This window comes from Leguminivora glycinivorella, chromosome 2, assembly GCF_023078275.1.
Source record: "Leguminivora glycinivorella isolate SPB_JAAS2020 chromosome 2, LegGlyc_1.1, whole genome shotgun sequence".
Classification (NCBI taxonomy): domain Eukaryota; kingdom Metazoa; phylum Arthropoda; class Insecta; order Lepidoptera; family Tortricidae; genus Leguminivora; species Leguminivora glycinivorella.
This window is the reverse complement of record NC_062972.1, coordinates 3,684,173-3,706,983: the sequence shown is the minus strand read 5'-3', so window position 1 is coordinate 3,706,983 and position 22,811 is coordinate 3,684,173. Positions and strand designations below refer to the sequence as shown.

The window sequence follows — 22,811 nt, the reverse complement described above, 5'->3', positions numbered from 1 at the left end:
ACCCATAGTACAAGCTTTGCTTAGTTTGGGGCTAAGTTGATCTATATAATATTTATTTATTAAGTTAAATTTTAATTCACATTTTAAGTGAATAATGTATATTCTTATGAGAATAAATGTCTTAAACTATACTTATAAAATACGATAAACAAATATTGATCATTTTTAAAAGTATAATTTACTTTTATTTTATTCCTCCTACAGGATACACCATCAGGGTACGTAGTAGAATGGCATAAACGATCACGAAACGGTCACGAAACGAAACGCTCGTAGACATCTCTCTATCGCTCTTGCGTATTGGGCCAATACTATTGGCTCGACAGACCTTTCGCGGCGTTTCGTTTCCGTTTCGCGTCTCGCGTCGCAGAAATGGCATTCGGCTACGGCACCAGGCGGTCTAGCACAACTGGCACTCTCCCGCGCGAGTTCATACTTGAAGTCGCGCTTGATGTATGGACTCACGCGCAACAACCCAAGTTGTGCTAAACCGTCAGATAACCATAAATGAATATAACGACGGATATGAATCATATGCTAAATACCCAGGAAGCGTCAGTCTGGTTGAGGTAACTGGTGACCGAAGAGCTGGCGACTTCCTCGCACAACGTATCAACATTGCGATACAGCGAGGAAATGTCGCCAGTATCCATGGTACCATGCCTGAAGGGCCTATTGTAGACATTAGCTAGCCTTTAAGTTTAGTTTTAGTTTCTTATATAATTATGTAAATATGTTCATGTAAATAAAGCTTTTTATTAATACCTAGGAACCTATTTAGTTATTATATCCAGACAACAATGAATGTTGCCATAATATTTTGAATATTATTGACCTTTCAATTAATTTTAGATTCCGTTAGTTTAACCCTATAACAAATGTTAGAATAACAGCGCAAATAATACGCATAGATTGAAATTATTTCTGCAAATACTATTCAAAATCATTCATTATTTACTAGCTTTTGTCCGCGGCTTTGCTCGCGTTAGAAAGAGACAAAAAGTAGTCTATGTCACTCTCCTTCCCTTCAACTATCTCCACTGAAAAAAATCACGTCAATTCGTCACTCCGTTTTGCCGTGAAAGACGGACAAACAAACAGACACACACACTTTCCCATTTATAATATTAAGTATCGATTAGTTATTTTTATCAAGTCCAATCTAATTATTTTTCGTTATTCAAGGAATAATCAACCCTATTACCAGAGGCTGTTTTGTGAGAAATTTGTATAAATAATTGTATACTGAATTAAAGTTGAAAATTGCCTAAACGGCTGCAAAATATTAAGCTTTTTTACATTTAGTATTTTATGAAACAGAAAATGTAAATTTTCCTAGAAATTCTTTATAAAGTTCTACTTTTGTGATTTTTTCATATTTTTTAAACATATGGTTCAAAAGTTAGAGGGGGGGACGGGGGACGGAGGACGGGAGGACGCACTTTTTTTCCTTTAGGAGCGATTATTTCCGAAAATATTAATATTATCAAAAAACGATTTTAGTAAACCCTTATTCATTTTTAAATACCTATCCAACAATATATGACACGTTGGGGTTGGAATGAAAAAAATATCAGCCCCCACTTTACATGTACGGGGGGTACCCTAATAAAACATTTTTTTCAATTTTTTATTTTTGCACTTCGTTGGCGTGATTAATATACATATTGGTACCAAATTTCAGCTTTCTAGTGCTAACGGTTACTGAGATTATCCGCGGACGGACGGACGGACAGACAGACATGGCGAAACTATAAGGGTTCCTAGTTGACTACGGAACCCTAAAAAAAGGTTTTAAGCTGGATCTGAATAACCTTTTATCAACAACATGCTACTGCATGTTCAATTGTTCACTCATCGTTGAAAGGTAAAAAACGCGTAGGTAAGTTGCTATTACCTATAATTATATAACCATCAGTCATGATTGTAAGTAGTAAGTTTCTAATAATCTATAGGTATAATTTCTTCTTTTACAGTTCTAGTCAGGGAATATGTTTGTTTTCTGTATATAAATAATTATACACTATGTAAATAAACAAGCTAAAACTACATCCATACTTATACGTATTTAATATTATAAATGGGAAAGTGTGTGTGTCTGTTTGTCTGTCTTTCACGGCAGAACGGAGCGACGAATTGACGGGATTTTTTTACGTGGAGATAATTGAAGGGATGGAGAGTGACATAGGCTACTTTTTGTCTCTTTGTCCGAGCGAAGTCGCGGGCATAAGTTAGTATTTACTAAATTCCGTTAATGTTCAGGTCATACTGAGAAACTGAGGGATGAACCCTTAAATCACGAAAATATCTTCTGACTATTTCATAGGTAGTTGAACTAGTTGATAGTAGTAGGTTTTTTATGAGATTTTTATTTTGTGCTTTCGGGGTTGGTGGCATAGTAAAAGTTGATCATTGTGACCTAAATATTAACGGGTTTCAGTAAATCGTTTTGTTTAGTTTACATACTACAATAAAATAAATATAGTTTCATCGATTTTATATGTGTACTTCTCAATAACAAGACCTTGAACAAAGGGCGGGATTCAAGCCCAGTCCAACTCTTAAAAAGTGGACGTTACTTATCGGATTTACCTATTCAATTAAGTCAAGTCCATTTTGAACTCAATTATGGTTTCATTTGCTTTGAATATGCCCGTTTGATTGGATCCTCTGCTGTATATATAAAGCCTAACACTGGGTTAAACTCTTATGTAGGGCTCGGAAAAAAGCGATTTCATTCGTGATTTTTTTTTTCAAACTGTAAGGGCATCTTTTACCACCCGCTTAATTATAATATTATATTATTCCCATTTATAATATTAGTATGGATTTGACAGTTGACAGCCTACTAACCTTGAGTTAAGTGTGTGTGTCTGTTTGTTTGTCCGTCCTTCACGGCAAAACGGAGCGACGAATTGTCGTGATTTTTTAAGTGGAGATAGTTAAAGGGATGAAAAGTGACATAGGCTACTTTTTGTCTCTTTCTAACGCGAGCGAAGCCGGAGCTTCCATTTTTAACCCCCGACGCAAAAACGACGGGGTGTTATAAGTTTGACGTGTCTGTCTGTGTGTGTGTCTGTCTGTCTGTTTGTCTGTCTGTCTGTCTGTTTGTCTGTCTGTTTGTCTGTGGTATCGTAGCTCCCGAACGGATGAACCGATTTCAATTTAGTTTTTTTTTGTTTGAAAGCTGAGTTAGTCAGAAGTGTTCTTAGCCATGTTTCATGAAAATCGGTCCACTGTCGCGGTCGGGAGTTTTTTCAAAATTTTAATTTTGTGGTTAGGTTATTACTTTTAACCGTACAGTCACCCGTCGTCACCTTTTGCTCAGCAGTAGCACCTAAAAGTATAAATACGAGTAGGTACCTACTACCTTAGGCAATTGACCATACAAAACCGAAGTTTAAAAACGAATTATGACATGTTTTTCACAGTTTTGACAATTTGGTCCATATTCTTAGCTCGATATGTGTTAAAATGTCAAATATTAATATTAGCGCCATCTAGCTGAGCGTACCACAAAGGTGTAATGCCATCTAGGCCACCGTACTTTTTAGGGTTCCGTAGTCAACTAGGAACCCTTATAGTTTCGGCATGTCTGTCTGTCCGTCCGTCCGTCCGTCCGTCCGTCCGTCCGCGGATAATCTCAGTAACCGTTTGCACTAGAAAGCTGAAATTTGGTACCTATATGTATATCAATCACGCCAACAAAGTTCAAAAATAAAAAATGGAAAAAAATGTTTTATTAGGGTACTCCCCCTACATGTAAAGTGGGGGCTGATTTTTTTTTTCATTCCAACCCCAACGTGTGATATATTGTTGGATAGGTATTTAAAAATGAATAAGGGTTTACTAAGATCGTTTTTTGATAATATTAATAGTTTCGGAAATAATCGCTCCTAAAGGAAAAAAAAGTGCGTCCCCCCCCCTCTAACTTTTGAACCATATGTTTAAAAAATATGAAAAAAATCACAAAAGTAGAACTTTATAAATACTTTCTAGGAAAATTATTTTGAACTTGATAGGTTCAGTAGTTTTTGAGAAAAATACGGAAAACTACGGAACCCTACACTGAGCGTGGCCCGACACGCTCTTGGCCGGTTTTTTCTGTATGGTACTGAGGTACGTTTTTTTCTTAGTTTATCTGTCTATACGGAGTTATATATGTCTTTAAACGCAGGCATTGTTGGTTGGCTACCGCAATCACTTGTTGACCGGCAACAATTTCCGTATAGCTACAAGCGTATTCGATCTTTGATAAACGTCAAATATTAGATACGTTGTGGGTCTGTGTGCGTATCCGAATGCACAAACGCTCACGATAGTATCTCTTTCGTAGCTATCTATCTCTATCGCTTTTGCGTATTGGCGTGACAGAGCCAGACTACATTTCTGCGGCGTTTCGGTGGCGTTTCGCGTCGCAGATATGCTATTGGCTACGGGGTCTGATTTCAAAATAAAACTATTGCTTGAGGAAATGCATTGGCTCTGACAGGTGTCAAATCGCAGTGACATCTTATTCAAATGTTACAAACATTGTTCGAATCGACAGTTGTTATTTTGTGTGTGCCTACTTATTACACAAATAAATGCTCTTGCCGAAATTCGAATCCAGGACAATCAGCTTACCAGTTTTTAAATGAATAATGTTCAATTCAATTCTTTCTTCTTCTTCTTCTTTTCCTGAGCCTATTTCCCATGTCTCTTGGGGTCGGCCCTCCTAGTCCTAAGACGCCATTCTGGGCGTTTTTGTGCAGTTTCGGGTTTCAAGTCCGTCGTCTTCATGTCCTTGGAAATGGTGCCCATCCAGGTCGTCGGTCGGCGACCTGGCCCTCTTTTGGTTCTTCGATTTCCATGACGACCCTTGTCATGTGCTCTTTGTTTCGCCTCATGACATGACCGTACCACCGTAGGCGATTCTCCTGGAGTTTGTCAGTGATACACGCTACTTTAAATGTTCCCCTTATGTATTCGTTCCTGACTCTATCTTTGAGCGTTACCCCGCCAGACCACCTCAGCATCTTCATTTCTGTGACATGGAGTTTTTGTTCTCTTTATGTATTTATCATGACTCCTTCTTGATAAAGATATCAAGCGTCAATTTACCGGTTTTATCTAAATATTAGTTACGAAGTTCACAATTTATTGTTAAGAATTATTATACGTCTCAGTTAGTCGATGATGAGATTTTTATTTTTCTTCTTCGTTGCCGAATTCCGTATTCAAATATTCTTAAAACCATAAAATGGAAGCATAACCCCAAATTGAACTATAATCCAGCATTCTTAATAAACTCCCAAACGGCCAGTAAACGCTCATATTTAACAATTACGTCACACGCCAACCTACGTGAAACGTCACTAAAGAGTTTCATACAAAACCCCATAAGCGAAACAGACGAAACGCCTGTGAGTATATAAAGCCTTGGCGGCTACGGCGCGGCAAGTAGATACCTGTTTTCCGCGCTCAGAGCTGGCTGGATAGGAGTGAACGGGTTGAAACGTAAGTTTTTGAATTCAGAATTTATTTTTCTTTCGGATAGGTTATTTATAGGGCTGGCTGATAAGTTTATTTAAAGCTTTTTTTTTACTGAAAGATAGGGGACTTTATTGTTCTCGTATTTTGTGAAAGTTTATCGAAGTTCGAATGGGTCAAAACTTTTTTTGGAAAAGTTAAGATCGCTTTTCTAGTGGAGATCGAAAGCGGAGTTTGAAGTTTGATTGCAGTAGTTCATTAATTTACTAAAACCATGTACTTATTTTTAAAAAAATGTGGTAAAGCCGACTTTCACGAAGTTATTTAATTGATTGTGTGAAATGCGTTATTTGAGCACGAAAAAAAAAATCAGCGGCTAAATAACTCCGCCACAGAAAAACAATTTCCAAAATGTAATATAATACAAAACTAGGATATCAAAAGTTAGAATATCTTAAGCCATTTTGACTCATATCTGAAATTTTTGTGTTACATTTTTTGGACAAAGTAAACTATAAAATAAACAAGTTATTGTGAAATCGTATGAAATATTAAAATAAATGACAACTGAAAATAAAACATAGGCAGCTATATATACATAAATCTTCAGAGGTCCAGTCTCGAGAAATCCCACTAAAAATAACACTTCTTCCTATTTACACTGATAAAATAATTTAATCTAAGACATGTTGGTGTAATTACCTATGTAAATCTGTGATCACCTACCCTCCTACTAATTTGGTTAGTTATATAGAGTGTTACCAAAATAGTCACGGATATTTTAAGGAACGTTTAAAAAAACTTTTCATTATGTTTTTTTTGTGTTCATTTACCAAAAAAAAAATGTTATTTTCATCTAAAAATAATCACCATGTATTAACCTGACAAAGACGTTTAACACTTTCTCTAATGTCACTATCAACAATTGTACCAGGGAGACTAGAGATAAGGAGGAAAGTCTGTCGAAGTAGAACAGTCGCAAAAATGACCGGCTGAGGCCTTGTAATTGCAGTTACAAATCTCTCCGCTTGGAGCGCATGTCTCGCTCAATGATCAGCGATGTGAGATGACATTAGACGTTCTTTTCTCTAGGCTAATTTCGTCAAACTGAGCAAGTCAAGACGTAGTCCCATGGTAGTGCGCTGGCTTCATACGCAGATGTTCTCGGGTTCGATTCTGACAGCGATCTTTTTGCTTTTTGTTTTTTTTTATACATTAATTTTCTTTTTGTGTATTTTATTTGTATTTATTTATTGTTTTATTCATACAAATGTTAACTTAAGACCTTTTACATTGTTTCCCCATCTTAGGATTATTCGGTAATGTTGTAAGTCTTGCGAATGAAATTTCGAAAAGTTGTAACAAAACAAAATATTTTTGGACATTAAAAAAATAAAATAATTCAAGAAAAATATTAGTAGAAAAAAATAAAAAAAGGTCTCATCAGGATTTGAACCCGGGACCTCTTGCTCCGTAGGCGGGGTCACTACCGAGAAGGCAAAGAGATTGTCAAACCCTTATGCACCTGCGATTGCAGCGGCACCTATCTTTTCTTTTATATGTGCATTTCTGATAAAGCTATCGCTCCTTATATTTCTAATCTCCATAAATTGTACGTATGTATTAAAGTCATTGTGGTTTAGCGGAAATACTGGCCAGTTACAGTTAAGAGATACTAAAACCTGTTCAATGAGTTTTCATTAAATGATTACACTAACAGGGTGTTTTAACGTTACAAATTTGTTTCCTAGTTTTGTACAAAAAAATACATAACTAGACTAATGATGTTTCATACCATACATAAATACAGCGTGTGGATTCCCTACGGGCTAATAATGTATCGTTATAGTATCTGATCATACGAATCATATAGGATAATCATTTTGTTAAAACGTGTTATTAATTAAGAGTAATTAATGAGTTAAATCTGGCCAAGCAGCAATGTACACCATCCAACTTAATTTGACATGACATAGACGTCATGTCGTAATAAAGTTTAGGTAGGTACGCTAAATGATGTGGACATAATACATTGCGTAGTGAATAATAATGTATGAAAAAATCTCATCAATTAAAAAATAAAACCATGTAGTGAGGCTCCTTAGGTCCGATACTAATCGTTATTAAGATTTTCGCCGGTATGGAATACACACGTTGTATACTCCAGGAACGGAGCCGTAAAAATATACGTGACTATTTTGGTACCACCTTATATACTCGTATATTAGAATAATGAGTAATTATTATTAATGAGGCACGCGTAAAGAAAAAGAGATCCAATCTCCGTACAAATCTAATCAAACCTTATATTCAGTATATTGGAAATTAATTAAGGACCATTTTGTTTTTTCGCAGGTTCATTTTTGGAGCTTTGCATTAATTCTTAATTTAAAAAAAAAATAAAGAACGAATTCTAAGTATTACGGGAAATTATGATTTATCTTAATATCTTGACGACCGGTCTGGCTCAGTCGGTAGTGACCCTGCCTGCTAAGCCGCGGTCCTGGGTTCGAATCCCGGTAAGGGCATTTATTTGTGTGATGAGCACAGATATTTGTTCCTGAGTCATGGATGTTTTCTATGTATATAAGTATGTATTTATCTATTTAAGTACCTATGTATATCGTCGCTTAGCACCCATAGTACAAGCTTTGCTTAGTTTGGGGCTAAGTTGGTCTGTGTAAGATGCCCCCCAATATTTATTTATTATCTGTTCTGTTAAAAATATCCAACTATGCGGTTAATACGCTTTTTAAAAGGCATTACACGACCTAATTAATATGAACTTTATAGGAATAGCAAATATGTATTTAATTTGTCTTAACAACTTCTGACGATCGAATAAAATCTACTACGATTGGCTACAGGTGTTTGCGGAACATCAAAAATAGTAGAATTACTGACTGTTTAAAATTACACACTGTTTAAAGGTAAGTTATGCTAGATAGTAACAATGATAACAAATTAAACATTGGACAGGTGTATTCCTTAGAGAACCAACTGTCCGAGTTGTCAATCGCGAGTTCCAAGTCGGAAAGCATTGAGTTGTCTGGTGACAACCATGGCAAGTAGGCGAATAATAAGTTATAGGTAATGACAACAGATAAAGTATTTGGTAAGACGGACAATAGGGATGACGACTACATAAAAAATGGCATTTTGTTTAGTCCGTCAGTTAGATCGTCCAAAAATACTGAACACTTCACTTCAGTTTTCGCTTTTTCTAATTAATGATAAAATACAAAGATATAGAGCGTCAAACTTCCGGAGTGGGGGCTTGTGACGTCACTTCTAAGTAAAAATTGTACCTAGGCGTGACGTCACGCGAAACTTCAACGCACTGTACCGTCGTCATTTTTCGTTTACGAGAAAAAGAAACTACGAGAAAATACGTGTCTAAAATTCTTTGATAATCTGACGGACTGATTAGTTTTTTTAGTCGTCTTGCCTATTTTCATACAAAAGTTTCAAGTGATAGTCAGGATAGGTACAATTAATGAAATTGTAACTTATATAATTTACATACATACTTATTGGGTCTGGACCACTAGGCAGTATCTACTCGTATTTTTCATGATTCCATATTGAGATAACCACAAGTTTTTGTTAATTTTTAAACCTAAGATAAAATTACTGTTACATTTTGATGAGGATGATAAGTCAAGACAATATTCAAGTAATAAACATCGGGATAACTTCAGAAACAGGAAAATTTGAAAAATTGCCTTAAATATCGAAGAATATTTTACTTTATTTTGAAACGAACAAAATGAAGCGCAATTAAAACTAAATCTAAACAACCATTAAAATTTTCTGCAAATAAAATAGATAAAATTTCTTAACTATTAATTTTATATAACTCCACCAAAATTCAGCTTTCAGACCTAAAACAATATGTCATAATGTTAAACATAATTAATTTTCACTCAAATGTCTAAAATTGTTTTAGTTTGTGTTACACCTTTCTTTTAGCAAGTGATCCGTCATCTGACATGTACCTTTTATTTGATGCAAATATTATACACAAAATACGCATTTTAATATGAATTAAAACTGAAAGTTACAAAGAGCGGTGAAGTGAAATGTTACTCATTTGAACACGCATTGTTTTATGAGTTATTTTCGCTATTTATAAACTATTTTAAGGATATATTCGACAAGATACTGCAACAGTATTAGGCACCTACTTGTTGCGCTGGTGATTTCAAGGACACTCTATTGTTATTTATTTATTTTAAACCAAATCTTAAGCACACTAATTTCATACAAATTTTAACTTCATGTCTTAAGCTGCTAGCTGGTAGAATTTATCTAGAAATGTTGATTTTGAATCATAGATATTGAATAAACTGATAGATTTGACTCAATTTGATACTTTATAGTTACTATTTTGTTCGTGTTGGTGTGGTGAAAAATTTTGTGTTTCACTCGGTGGCAAAGTTTGTCAAGGCACGAAGGTTAATCGTGCCTTGAAATCATCGCAACGCTCAAGATTCTAGTTTTTGTGGATATTGGAACCTTTCGCTCGTCCGCGTATCAATATTGGCACGTGCGGTTAAACAACAACTTTACCCCCTTGTAAAACAAATAACTATTAAAACGTCAAAACCCACGGTACAAGAACGATAAAATTGCTTTATGCCTACAATGCTCGCAACGACTGTTACCGCCATACTGGTCAAGGGGTAACTCATGCCTAGGGACCTATTCGTATGACCGCATACTGTGCGACATAAAAAGAATTTCCTTCCGCGGACGCTCCAGTGTTTGATTTATCCATATGTCGCAGGGATTTAGTCAAAGACGTTATATTATAATTTCACTAGTGAAATTTTAATTACACTGATTATTGTCAATAACGAAAGATTCGCATAATTTCACGGGCTTATTTCAGTGATATTGTAATGTCACTGGACCGCATAAGTGATTTATTATAATAAACCTAGGTTTATTATGAGTTATGTTTGTGGTGGGAGTCCCGCGTGATCTGATTGGTCCATAGAAGTAATCAGTCGCGAAAGCGGACCAATCAGCGATCGGTCTGACAATATCACGGCTTTCTCAAACCAGTGCTATTGTCAATTTATCACCGTCTTACAATTTCACTGTATCGGTCTAGTGAAATCATAATGTCACTGAAACTAGCCCGTTAAATTGTGAGAAATGCAAACGATTGACAATAATCAGTGTAATTAAAATTTCACTAGTGAAATTATAATATAACGTCTTTGACTAAATCCCTGCGACACATATACCTACTAAGTGATTGTTCATAAGGGATAATTCTTCATTCTTTACTTTTCGCATAGTAACTTGAGGTATTACTTTAATCGCAGTTCGGGTAGAATATGTAAAAAAAACATTTAAAATACAAACTACTAGTATAGTAACTTTAAATTCACTATTCAATATAAGAATGAGTTTCCCAAAACTTGTGAATCTTTGACAAAAATATATTAGATTATAGTCTGGCTTAGCCAAAGTTTGAAACTTATGAATATCCCAAATCTAGCCCTTTACTAAGTAGGGGTTTTCTGATATCGACCCTTTCTATTCCGAACTGGATTGCATAAAAAGTTACGAACGTTTCTTGACGTCGGCCTACGGCCTTTTCAGATTTCATGACAAAACCATCTAATATGTTTAATCACATATATTATATATGTTTTTTTTTCTATCCTAAAATGTTGCACTATCATTTTATTCCAGCTTTATATCAAAACTATGGACGGTGCAATAGTAAATTTTAAAACCTAGTTTTCAGGCTTAAACCAAAAATCCGACTTCCAATCTGATTTTTTCTTTTTGAACGTGAGGAAGGAATCACCATTTTCATGTTATATTTTTCGCTTTTTTGCTTTAGAAGCGTATTGTTGGACGAATATGGTTGAGCGGCGAGCCGAATGTGGATCACGCTAACAAGGCCCGTTGTACTAAATTGAAATATTTTACAACTAAGAGAAAATGGTACGAGTTGTTTGTGTATGTATGTATGTATAAACTCTTTATTGTACAAAACACAAAACAAAAATATGACACAGGATAGACAGTACAAAGGCAAACTTATCCCTTTAAGGGATTTCTTCCAGCTAACCTTGTGTCTATCAACTATTACTCATTATAAAAAAGGTCCTAATGAACACAAGTCAAATTATATTCTATTGAAAATATTTCAACTTGTGCTATCTTAAATATTTTATCTTGTGCGAGTCCTTGTATAGATTACTCATATGAGAGATAATTTCGACCTCAGCAGCTCTGACCTGGGTGACCGAGCGGAAATAGGCATCTGCCGCGATTGCAGAGTACGCTGGTTCGATTCCAGCTTAGGCCTTGGTCACTTTTTCTTTCATATGTGTAATTTATTTTCGGTTTTAATTTATTAGAAAGGTATTATTGAACATAGTACAGCCAGCATCGAAAATACTAGGATAGTCAAGTATACACAGAAACACGTGTTTATTTTTATGCTAACATTTAATATAAATTAAAATAGATATCATACACCAAAGAAAAAGCGATCATGCCCAACTGGTGGTGAAGCTGGGAATCGAACCGCTACACCGCTCCGACCGCCGTGCTACACCGTCTAAAATTCTAACCCCCTTATTCATAAATGTACATTAAAGTCATATCATGTCGATAAAGTTCGTGTGTCCCTTTCTATCACACCAATACGTCGGAAAGGGACAAACAAACTTTATCGGCTTGATAATTTTAGTGAATTTACATTCTATACAGTGTGTAATTTATCTTGTGTTATTTTCCTTTTAATTGTTAACACATTAACTTGTTAGAAAATTACGACTACCTACTGTGACACATTTTAATAGCGTGACTAAATATCTTTAGCCCTCATCCATTAACACCGCAATAATCGGTCAATTAAATGACTAACAGAGGAATTAAATGTGTTGTTAAATCATGACTCAATTGATCAAGCTCGTTAGGGTGTCGCGTTAGGCATTATTTGACTACTTTTTAATTACCTACAAATGAAGTGAACTTTTCAAATAATTTCTGAAAGTGAGTGTAAATATCCATGTTGGCAAGTAGGTGGCCAGAAAAGCGGATAAAAGCTGTTATAATAATATTTATTTAAACACAAACATACAATAGAAATAAAAGTAAAAACAAGAGAATTTACATATAGCTAAAGAAAATCACACGTCTTAAAAAATAATACGTTATGTTGTGGAATAAAAACCATTGTCGAGGTTCTATTTCAAAATGTAAGCCTTCAACTAGGTAGTGATCGTTTAAAAAATCATTCCTTACACTTAAAACTATATTTTTCTCCGTAAAATACCATTATTTTCATCTTGAAATCTCAACGCTGAATGTTCCGTTCAAACATACAAACGAATGGGTGGAAAATGTCATCGGATACAGCTTACAAATGTGAGCCAGTGAACTAGGTAATAGTCTCGGAGCTCAGGCCTTATAATATCAATTTCATCCCTATTATGCTTGTACTTCCTAGTATTAGAAAGTACCTACTTCAGAAAAGTGAGCATGTTCTAAATTGAGTATTTTAAGGATACAATTTCAAAATAAAGATTCACTCTGTTTCGCGCTTTGTACTTAACCTAAGATATATGTTTTCGATGGGATATACTGGATATCGATCTATAGATTATGACAGTGTCAAAAATGTCAATACTATCCAAATGGCGTATTAAGATCAAATTTTGGACGCATAAAATTCGAAACAGGCTTCGAAATAGTCAGACGACGAGTCAGCCGTGAGTCGTACCACAGGTCGTACTACATAGGATTCCGTTTGATTTTTTATAGCCTATAAGATGTCCCACTGCTGGACCTTTGGGGCTTTTCCCTCCCCCTCCTAGACTTTGACGTAACTTTGACATTAACATTTAAAAAATACATCTGTGACGGATCTCTCTCATGCTACAAAACAAAGTAGGTACTTATGCAGCATCGTTCAGATGAACTCGATTGGTTGATATGATAATCAGTATCAGTATTACGTTCTATAGGTTATTTACCTTTTTACACTTACACTTTCATATAGATTTATAGGGGGATATTTCCGGATGCCTGTGCGGTGCCTGTGTGGTGACGGGTTAAGAATTTCACCACCCCCTTTCTTCCCGTGGGTGTCGTAGAAGAGGCGACTATGGGACATGGGTTAAATTGTGGCGTAGGCGAGAGGCTGGCAACCTGTCACTGCAATGTCACAGTTTCGTTTTCTTTCAACCCCTTATTTGCCAAGAGTGGCACTGAAGCTTTAGTAGTTTCATGTGTTCTGCCTACCCCTTTATGGGATACAGGCGTGATTGTATGATTGTATGTATGTTGTATTTCCGGATAACGCTTCTCACTGTGTTATTAACGACACCTTATAATAATGTGGTAAGTACCTACTACATGACGTCATAAGATGCCCTTTTTTAATAAATAAATATTATAGGATATTCTTACACAGATTGACTGAGCCCCACGGTAAGCTCAAGAAGCCTTGTGTTGTGGGTAGGTACTCAGACAGCGATAACATAATATACAATTACGTATATACATAGAAAACGTCCATGACTCGGGAACAAATATCTGTGGTCATCACACAAATAAATGCCCTTACCGGGATTCGAACCCAGGCCCCGTAGCCGAATGGCACGAACGCTGACGAAACGCTCACAAAAGGAAACGCTCGTAGATATCTCTATCGCTCTTGCGTATTGTCGCGACAGAGCCAGACTACCTTTCGCGGCGTTTCGTTTTCGCTTCACGTCGCAGAAATGACATTCGGCGGATCATTACCGACTGAGACAAACCGGTCGCCTTTACCCGCACATGTTCACATGAACAGAACTTAAGTTATGATAATACAGGAGTTCGTGGTAAACCCCACATACTTTTTTTTTTCTTGGCTTATTGTTTTTGTAATTATGAAATTACTTATGTAAATAATTTATGTGGTTACCATGAATAAACGATTGAATCTGAATCGGAATCCGTTTTTGTATGAATGTATGAATCATCATACTTTTCGGTGATTGTACTTAGGTAAGCACAGTGTAGGTACACTTTGTTTTTCGTTATTTAATGTCGCAATAATAAGTTTCGTAAATAAATGTTTTGAACTAATACCGGTGTTGTCATGAAAAAAAAAAGGACCAAATTTTACTTTATTAACGCTATGAAGATTTTTCTTACTTACAGGTATCTGAATAAGCAAATTTTTGAAGTCACCTACAGGTCAAATCTTCAGTTTTATTTTTCACATTTTCATAGCGTAACTCTCTCACTCAAAGCGAATTAAATAATTACTTAAATGCTCTTTTATGAACAATTTTAGTACAAAAAGTTATTATGAAAAGTGCTGGTTCATTTTAATCTCTTTTTTTACTGCATATGGCAGCCTTCAGATCTTTTATAGGGAAGACAAAACAAAGCTTTAGTGTAGTACTTTCATCAAAAATAATCCATTACACAAATACACATGCACCTAGGTACCTTATTTTTTTAGGGTTCCGTAGTCAACTAGGAACCCTTATAGTTTCGCCATGTCTGTCTGTCCGTCCGTCCGTCCGTCCGTCCGTCCGTCCGTCCGTCCGTCCGTCCGTCCGTCCGTCCGTCCGCGGATAATCTCAGTAACCGTTAGCACTAGAAAGCTGAAATTTTGTACCAACATGTATATCAATCACGCCAATAAAGTGCAAAAATAAAAAATGGAAAAAAATGTTTTATTAGGGTACCCCCCCTACATGTAAAGTGGGGGCTGATATTTTTTTTCATTCCAACCCCAACGTGTGATATATTGTTGGATAGGTATTTAAAAATAAATAAGGGTTTACTAAGATCGTTTTTTGATAATATTAATATTTTCGGAAATAATCGCTCCTAAAGGAAAAAAAAGTGCGTCCCCCCCCCTCTAACTTTTGAGCCATATGTTTAAAAAATATGAAAAAAAATCACAAAAGTAGAACTTTATAAAGACTTTCTAGGAAAATTGTTTTGAACTTGATAGGTTCAGTAGTTTTTGAGAAAAATACGGAAAACTACGGAACCCTACACTGAGCGTGGCCCGACACGCTCTTGGCCGGTTTTTTTAATTATAAATGGGCTTACTCTTGGCCACAGACTAGCCAAAGGCAAAGACGTGACCTACGATGGAGTGAGCTCGCCCAGAAGATGCCTGTTCACTCTTGACTTGAAGGTTGCCGGGTTATATGAGCTCGGAAATATAGCCGCCGGCAAGGAATTCCACTCCTTGGCAGTGCGCATAAGAAAAGAAGAAGCAAAGCGCTAAGTGCGAATTCGCGGAATATCTACCAAGTAAGGATGGAAACCGGCCGTGCGTCCAAGAGTCCGATGGTAGAATGGGGACGGTGGAATAAGCTCGTGTAGCTCTTGAGCGCACTCCCCGAAGTGCAACCTGTAAAACACCGACAGACAAGCGACTTTCCGTCGATTATTTCTTTATTTATTTTATTCATGTAATTACACAAAACAATATTATACTAATTTACCTACAACAGTATATAGTTAAATGTGTGTCTCGTTTTATAGTTATAATAGTTAGTAAGGTTCTAATTGTTATTTACATAAACTAACATGCCTTTTGTCTCAAATCTGTTAGGCTTAGAATAAATTTAAAAGTGGAAAATGTCTGCCTTGGGTGAGACTTGAACTCACGGCCTCTGGATCGATACTCCAGCGCTCTGCCAACTGAGCCACCAAGACTTCAACCAAGCCAGCGAAATTTTCCACTACTAAGGTCAATGGGACCCGTAGCGACATCTACCGTAAGAGTGTTAAACTTCTTAAACGGCAACCGGAGTTCCAAGTCATATTGGAAATTCACCAGTTACGATGCGCTAACCATGCTAAATTTTAACTTCTGATTAGCAGAAACGTCTGCAATCGATGCCGTTAGGCTTAGAATAAATTTAAAAGTGGAAAATGTCTGCCTTGGGTGAGACTTGAACTCACGGCCTCTGGATCGATTGCAGACGTTTCTGCTAATCAGAAGTTAAAATTTAGCATGGTTAGCGCATCGTGACTGGTGAATTTCCAATATGACTTGGAACTCCGGTTGCCGTTTAAGAAGTTTAACACTCTTACGGTAGATGTCGCTACGGGTCCCATTGACCTTAGTAGTGGAAAATTTCGCTGGCTTGGTTGAAGTCTTGGTGGCTCAGTTGGCAGAGCGCTGGAGTATCGATCCAGAGGCCGTGAGTTCAAGTCTCACCCAAGGCAGACATTTTCCACTTTTAAATTTATTCTAAGCCTAACGGCATCGATTGCAGACGTTTCTGCTAATCAGAAGTTCAAATCTGTTAGTTTTGAACCCCGTAATTGGCATGAGTGGCACTGAAACTTGATTAGTTTTATGTGCTCTGCCTCCTCCGTCTGGAAATACAAGTGTGAGTATGCATGTATGTTATTTACTACTCTATTAATAACGTATAACACCTACAAAGAAAAGTTGTTCAATATTATTTAAACCTAGTTCTGTGTCAATTTAATTAAGTTGATTGTGTTGAAGCAGTAATCCTTTTAGCAATCACATTTCTTTCATGTGTGATGTCGCAGTTGATTATTTATTAGTAAGTGCACGATGAAAAATAACAGGGACTATTAGTATAGTAAATTATATATTACTATTAATATAGTTTTGAAATAAATGAAGTAAAATAATCAATAATGTGATTGATTTTTTTTTAATGTGACTATACTTAGTCTCAATGTAAACAAAATCTACCCTCGAAAGGTTTAAGGAGCTTGAGAACATTAGACGACTTCCGGTTGGGACGCCATCATAGCGGTTTCGTGTCGTGAATAATTTATTTTTCTTTTACTCATTAATGTTGTTTAAAGTGTAATATTGATAGCGTATTATGCAGTAAACTAATGGTGTAGTGAGAAGCTGATGAAGAATTGTTCTCGAAACGCGTTTAGCCTCTTTTTTGTCGTAAACGGCCGGTAGTCCACGTGCTCTTGTAAAATCTAGCTATCAATTTACAAGTGCTAAGTCACCGTACAATGTCGTACTTACCGTACAAAAATTACTAATATTAGCTCATATCACCTTGACACTGGCGAAATAGTCCCAATGGACTGAAGCCATTTAATTTTAAAAACTGAACTTTAAAAACTGAGAACATTAGACGACCAAATAAGAAGGCTAGTCACTCGGTGACAGATCAATTTGGTTGGTTAATGTTGTAACTGTTGTTTACTTTGCTATTTGAAAACAGATAGCAAAATTGCATTTTATCCACAAGAGTGCAAAGTAATTTCATACATAATCTTACCTTAATGTCATAAGGTGACCGGTAGAATTTACAATTGATGATTTTGAATCATAAATATAGAATCGATTGATAGATTTGATTTAGTTTGATGTTTTATAGTAGGTATTTTGTTCGCATAGCTGTGGTGAAAAAATTTGTGTTTCACTCAGTGGCAAAGTTTGTTTAACCTTCGTGCCTTGGAACCCTCGCAACGCTCAAGATTCCACTTTTTGAACCACTCGCAGCGCTCGCGGTTCAATATTGGAATCTTTCGCTCGCTCTATCAATATTGGCACGTGCGGTTAAACAACTGCTTTGCCCCCTTGTAAAACAAATAACTATTTTAGGGTTTTTTAAGTACCTAAAATTACAGAGAGTATTCATAATGGTACAGTTTAACTAAACTAACTTCCCATGACATCAAGTATAATGTAAATAGAGGTACGAAATCCTTATTTGTCTACAATCGTTATTACAAAACGTCATTGGCCCAAATAATATTATATTAAAAATATTTTTTATTTATAAATTATAGTTTCAAATTATAACAAAAGAAATCACCAGTAAAAACTAATATATATCTTAGCTTAAAATATTCAAATTTGAGCGGCTTGATGTTTATTTGTTTTCTAATAAACATGGTTTACGTTAGATCAAAAATTCCTCTTTAATTTTGCTTTATTGTTTTAATTAGGAACAATTTCATAATATTTTAGTACCACCCACTATGCGAAGCTTCAGATGAAGTAATATTGTTGTTCCTTCCTTTGGTAAATAATTAGTAATTATTTAAATACCTTTCTATGGACGCCAAAGGAATGTGTAAATTATAAATTCTCTTGGTAGCTTTCGGGCAACTGAAACCCCTTCTACGTCCCAGACAGAGAAACAAGTTTTTTTTTTTCTGATACGCGGAAACAGTGACTTACGTTACATGTAACTAGTTTTTTTACATATTAAATAAATGTAAACAAATAATTTGCACTTTTTCGGGTGGTACCTATTTTACAACGTTATCCCACTCGGTTACAGAATTAAACGGATGAGATAAATTGTTAATTTAACATTTATTTTGATTCTTTCGTACATGTTTTGAGGCCTTATAAACAAAAATATTAGTAGGTTCATATTTAATAATAAAAAAAAAGCTTTGAATTTAAATATTTGCTAGTTAAATTACGATTATATTTATTTGTTTTAATTAGACAATATATTTTGACAACCAATATTACAGAAATAGCGACAAAATATCTTATGATAACAAAGAAATCTGCTTAGAATACAACAGAAGAATTGTAACAAGTTGCAACATGTCCAAATGAAATAAGTCGCGAGATTAAAACAGTTATGGCATAAAATAAATCGCAGCGATACAGTCTTTTATCAGTGCACATCTCCGTGGAACAAAAAGCATAAAAGATCATAATAGGTAAAGAAGCACGATCAAGTCATGAGAGGTAGCTGAGGTAACGGCACAAAAAGTTGCATTATAAACGTGTACGACATACTTATTCCGAAGATTATCTACATTTGAATCGGCCTGTCAATGTCAAAAGTGTAATTTTTTCAACAAAAAACGACATTTTTAAAACTGAACTGAAGTTAGAAGAATGACACAACTTTGGACCAATGCTCCGTGTTTATCGCAACGGTGTGTAGCGAATGAGCTATAGGTACTGTAATACATAAAAAGTAAGTTTTTCTTTAAATCGATAACGATAACGATAATGCTAGCTTTTTGACACTGAACTGAAATTGAAACCCATCATCCAGAATGAAAACTATCCTACTTATACGGTATCATAATATAGACTTCACATATCATGAATGTTGACTTTGAACAATAAAAACTGTAAGTTTAAATTAAAGGAAAAATTATAGGTACAATTTACACCTCTGACAGGACTCGAACCTGCAACCTACTGCATTTTTGGTGCAGTCGCTATGACCAACTTAGCCACGGAGTAGACCAACTTAACTGGATGAGTGCAATAAAAAAACAACACAAAAAAATTTAATAATTCCTATAAAGTACATCTATTCTCAACTTGTTTACTGCATTAACTCGTCTTCAAAACCGCTACCGCCTGTGCCTCACAACACAGACGGAGCTGCGTTTATCCCGACAATACATTTGCATGTCCGCTACCGTGACAAGGTGGATGTGAATGGAACTCGCAAAGATGCAGATGCTTTGCGGTTTCAATGGACGCTGAGCGTTCTGAGCGGGCAAATTGCCTTTTAAACGCTTTTTCTCTTGGGTTTTGATTGCTAGAGTTTGCCTATTGCCATTGTTGTAACTGTCAAATTGGAATTGTAGGTTGAATTGAAAAAGGCTTGCAAATGACAAAACAATGAGAAATATTGCAATTTCCTTGATATTTTTCTGCACTTTTGTTGTTTTTAATATTCATGCAGGTTCATTCACTCTTCTGTGCAGGGGAAGGTAGTCTAAAGGGAGCACTTTAAGGGAAAGTTGAAAAAAAAAAAAAGTTATAAGTTCAGTGTCCTCTTTGGGCACTATGTCCGCATTGGACCACCATCCCCTATGTTATAAATAAGGAATCACAATGTTTTAAATATGATTTTGAATATGACATAATGTTGTTGACATTGTATTCTGTCTGTCACACAATTAATAGTCTTCGGAGAGTTTACAGAAAATTTAAAATAATTACTTTATGTTACTTATTTTTGAAATTTTGTCGAAATAAAACAGCTGTTTTATTTTATTTAAAAACGGATTTGAGCTAACAGCAATTACATAATGCAGAAAACAGTATTAGTTATCACTATGACTTAACTAATTGTCGTCCAAACAAAAGGTTACACTGTCTTTTTCAATGTCACAATTATACCTATATTGCTGATATTCGATTGAGCGATTCATCGATTCAAACAAGTAACAGAGCCTGGGCCTTGTTATACTTTGACTAACCTTCTAACCTAACCTATAAAGGACCCTAGGCCTAGGTACGTAGCCGAATGGCACAAACGTTGACGAAACGCTCACGAAACGAAACGCTGGTAGATATCTATTTCTATCGCTCTTGCGTATTGGCGCGACAGAGCCAGACTACCTTTCACGGCATTTCGTTTTCGTTTCGCGTCGCAGAAATGCCTTTCGGCTACGGCACCATTTATTCGGCGTGCGAACACGCATGCGATTCTAACTACATTGCGGGCTGTTGAGGTTACATACAATTTTGCACAGCCATCAAATGCCGCAATGTAATAAAACTCCTATGCGAGTCATACCGTAGGAATCCTTATTCGAGTTTTTGAAACAAAATAATTCCAAGATACACGTGTAGTGTTTGTGGGACAAGAATCAAACAGGGATCGAACCCGTATTCATAATTAGACGGTGCACTGTTTCGTAAAATATAACTAATAGGTGCCTATTGTATATTGGCCACAATAACTGCTCATTGAAGGGATCAGGGTGCGTAGCCGAATGGCATTTCTCCGACTCGAAACGAAAACGAAACGCCGTGAAAGGAAGTCTGGCTCTGTCGCGCCAATACGCAAGAGCGATAGAGATAGACATCTACTAACGTTTCGTTTCGTGAGCGTGTTACGCAAGAGCGATAGAGATAGACATCTACTAACGTTTCGTTTCGTGAGCGTGTTAATAATTGATCTGATACGAACGCCGATGAAGCAAAAGAGGGGTAACTGTTTCCTTACGTATCATTCAATTAAAATTCGGTATAAGATTTATAATTTTAGTAAAAACACAGTAAAAATAAAAAAACCGGCCAAGAGCGTGTCGGGCCACGCTCAGTGTAGGGTTCCGTAGTTTTCCGTATTTTTCTCAAAAACTACTGAACCTATCAAGTTCAAAACAATTTTCCTAGAAAGTCTTTATAAAGATCTACTATTGTGATTTTTTTCTTATTTTTTGAACATAGGGTTCAAAAGTTAGAGGGGGGGGGGGGACGCACTTTTTTTTCCTTTAGAAGCGAATATTTCCGAAAATATTAATATTATCAAAAAATGATCTTAGTAAACCCTTCTTCATTTTTAAATACCTATCCAACAATATATCACACGTTGGGGTTGGAATGAAAAAAAATATCCGCCCCCACTTTACATGTAGGGGGGGTACCCTAATAAAACATTTTTTTCCATTTTTTATTTTTGCACTTTGTTGGCGTGATTGATATACATATTGGTACCAAATTTCAGCTTTCTAGTGCTTACGGTTACTGAGATTATCCGCGGACGGACGGACGGACGGACGGACGGACGGACGGACGGACGGACGGACAGACAGACATGGCGAAACTATAAGGGTTCCTAGTTGACTACGGAACCCTAAAAAGCACACACGTTATCACAGCACATAATTATAGCCTCGTAAGGCCCACCACAGTTAGATTTCCCATTTTGAATTTGAACCTTATAAACAAGGTTGCAAGCAAGTAAATTGGTAAGATTTTCTTTAGTTTCAAAAATCAATGTAACAATGAAAATTCTACTTTATTTAGTTCATGAAAGATTCAAATTAGTTTGCAACAACTATGAATAGTGTGATGTACTTATACATTGGGCCTTACGAGGCTAGGAACAACGCGAGAAGCTCGAACTCAACTCCTGCGATCTAACCATCATAGAGACTACTTTTGTCCCTGTATCGAACCTAAAATGTAATGAACTATTTAAAAAAATACCCTATGGTAATTATCAGATGTCGCCATTACAAAAACCGCCGATTCGCCGTAAACATGGCTGTACAGGGGCATAGCCTAATGCACAAACTCTCACGAATAATATCTCATTCGTAGCTGTCTATCTCTATCGCTCTTGCGTATTGGCGCGACAGAGCCAGACTTTCTTCGGCGTTTAGATTTCGTTTCACGTCACGGGCCAGCATATGTTGCCAAGAAATAAATAAATCTTTGAAAAAATAATGGATTTTACAATGACAGCTAGCGGTAACAGTGGCGACAAATGGCCTAAATGTCAGTCTTCATTTCCCATAGCTCATTGTCACTAGGCCTCCTTAGGGAATAAGTCTAGGGAAACTTAAGAAATCTTGATAATAGGCAAACTTCTATTGTACCTTCGTCTCGC

The 22,811-nt window shown here is 36.0% G+C and overlaps 1 protein-coding gene across 3 annotated transcripts in view; it reads left to right on the top strand.

Moving 5' to 3' along the window:
• Positions 1-5,463: 5,463 nt before the first annotated feature.
• Positions 5,464-22,811, top strand: part of LOC125240394 (neuropeptide CCHamide-1) — a 94,163-nt gene continuing 76,815 nt past the window's right edge. The window contains exons 1-2 of one of the 3 annotated variants that reach the window (XM_048148292.1): positions 5,481-5,499; positions 8,340-8,402. The gene's annotated coding sequence lies outside the window, so the exon portion shown is untranslated. Of the gene's footprint in view, positions 5,500-8,339; positions 8,403-22,811 lie in introns of those variants that run through there. The other 2 variants (XM_048148291.1, XM_048148295.1) reach the window with 2 other exon arrangements.